The sequence below is a fragment of the Propithecus coquereli genome, unplaced genomic scaffold, assembly GCF_000956105.1.
Source record: "Propithecus coquereli isolate 6110/MARCELLA unplaced genomic scaffold, Pcoq_1.0 Scaffold257, whole genome shotgun sequence".
NCBI lineage: Eukaryota > Metazoa > Chordata > Mammalia > Primates > Indriidae > Propithecus > Propithecus coquereli.
Window position 1 is genome coordinate 896,294 of NW_012148141.1, and position 2,726 is coordinate 899,019.

A 2,726-nucleotide genomic window follows, 5' to 3' on the forward strand; every position below is an offset into this window, starting at 1 on the left:
CTTGCTGGAAATTCTGGACTAGGGCCAAAGTACAGTGAGAGCCACACATTTTCTCCAGATGAAGTTTTGAGATGAGTACAAATCACTCTGGTGACATTTGTTTTTTAAATAAATTTGGGGGAAATCTTTCTTAAAGCATTTTCACATGATGCAGAAAATTGAATGCCAGTACCAAGAATGGAGGAACGGGGAAACAGCAAATACAGAAGGACCTCAAGGAAAGCTACACCAATGCAAATATCAATGCAAGATGATCTCCTGAATTAAAATAAAAACAACTTGTTGTGATGGCCTGTTGTCTAAAATTAAGATGTTCTAGAAATAAAATAAAAATATAAAAGGAAATCATAATTCCCTTTTTCTTAGCAAAGGAAAAAGATGATTTGGACTTAAGCAAAATGAAGACAAATGTGACTGGTTTGCTTCCAGTCAAGCTTTTCTCCAGTAACTGATGCACACCACAGAGAACAATGAGGAAACTGCATAATCTTACCAAGTGCTTCTAACAATTTCCCTAAAAATTGGCCCTGCATTGAAAAGAAAGAAAAGATCCCAGCTATGAAAATCTCAGAGATCAAACCTGCTTTAATTCTCAGTTTTTCCATCAGTGCTGGTCTACTTAATAAAACACAGGTGCTCAGGGCACATTGGCAATAACCCTGAACAAGAAGGAGAACATCATCTTCTTATATCTAACACTTGATATGGTTTCCAAAGTCATATAGTTCATGAAACCATTCTTATGTCCTAAGCACAACTTTGACAATAAACTGTATGATTAATATGGATGGACAGATTCTGCAAGTGTGACAGAAAGAAGTGCTGGGCAGTTAATTAAATATTATCAGAAATAAGACACAACAATGACACTGTGGAGGTCAGGATAGCAAAGATGTTCCTCAGGGGAAATAGAGTAAATTAGGGCATCCCTCGGGAAAGTAAAAGGTGAAAGAAATAAGAACAATCAGGATTGGCATCCTAGCTCCAAACCCATTTGATTTGGGATTTAAGGCAACAAATTTCAAACTGACATCAGGAATGTCTAATATCATGTGACCAATATCAGGGTAATGGCAGAAAATCCATCAAGCAAAAACAACAAATTGTCTGAAAAGATGTTACCAGAAGATTATTTTTCTAATTCCTGTGCACAATAGGATGAAACTGATTTACTTTCCCATATTTTTGGGAAGGCTTGTGAAATTCCTACTGTATCCACAGAGTAGAAAGAAGACTATTAAGAAAGCATGTAGTCAGTTCCAACTAGGAACAGCTGTTATATTACAATTAAAATTCACAAGACCAAAATATTAATTTGTCAAGCAACAATGTTTAATTTAGGCAACCAGAGCAACATTTTCTAGCAAAGCATTATTTTTAAAAGGAAGCTGTCATGATTATTGGGCATAAATAATTTAATATGACAAAACAGTTTATTACATGCTGTTGATATGCAAACAACTTCATCCCATATATAAAAACAGTTACTTAATATGAATCCAAGTATAAAGGATTGTTATTTGGTATAAAACTGGATTTCATTGACAGTTTCTCAAATATTTCACTTAATAAAGTATTGTTGTTTTAAACAGTGGAAAGATTATCTTTTGCTATCAAAGGTGCAAGTTAATAAAGTGACAATAACAAAGAGATGTGTCTGTCAACGTTTATAGATAAGGATGTCAAGCTATAGGTTATCAGCCTACAGCACTGACACTGTTCATATATCACAGGTCCCCAGCAAACCCCGTCAGCATTGTTTATTTTCAGTCAGGGGTTAAATAATGACCATGTGCTAAGAATGCCTTTGGGGAACTGCTTTGTCTTACACACTGTTCACCTGTTTACTTCAGAGCAAGTTTTCAGTTGCTTTAGTTTAGTTTTTTTTTTGTTTGGACAGATGGCATTTATCAATTTGAAACAAGCTTTAGGTCGAGTGTATGAAAAATATCAGTTTTACTCTCATTCCTACATTTGCTATATAACCCTTTGTATATCAATATGAAGTGCCACTATGCCCAGTTACTACTCCAAATGCTTTGGTCGTCAATGGTCGCTTTATTATGAATAGTCTTTTAAATAGTTGCCTCACATGCTATGTTTATGTAACCTGAGAAGGATCATGGATGTGTAATGGTCTGTAAAAATAACTAAAAATTATTCAGCCTTGTATGAATAACTTAATTAATCATCAGCAAAGAAGAGTGATGGTTAATTCTTTCTATTCAATAGATAATTGTCCAAATATCCCTCTCCCTTTACTAATCTCAAAATTTAAACTACTCCCTGAGTATCCTGGATAGATAAAAGAAAGCAGCTGTGGAAGGACCTGGGTTAAAGATTTAATGTACTTTTATTTAACTTAGCTTTCTGCAGTAGTTTGACCATTTCTTTTATTCTATTCATATTTATTCATTAATTCATTTATTTATTTTACAGTTACTCACTGAGCATCTACTAATGTGCAACATATTGGATCTAAAATAACAAAACAAATTTATTGGCACCTGTCCTCCAAAATTTACCGCATAGTTAGGAAAATAAAACATATACGGTGTATGTCACTAATAGTGGTTCAGGGTTGTCTTGTGTCCAGGTCCTAATAGAAGTAGCTAAAAAGTACACATCCCAGAAGGAGAGCTTCTCCCAGATGTTTTTGTTTTTTTGTTTTTTTTTGAGACAGAGTCTCACTCTTTTTGCCCAGGCTAGAGTGAGTGCCATGGCGT

At 34.6% G+C, this 2,726-nt stretch overlaps 1 protein-coding gene across 1 annotated transcript in view; it reads right to left on the reverse strand.

Moving 5' to 3' along the window:
• DACH2 (dachshund family transcription factor 2) overlaps positions 1-2,726 on the reverse strand; it is a 907,491-nt gene that overhangs the window by 619,983 nt on the left and 284,782 nt on the right. The gene's annotated exons all lie outside the window — the stretch shown is intronic.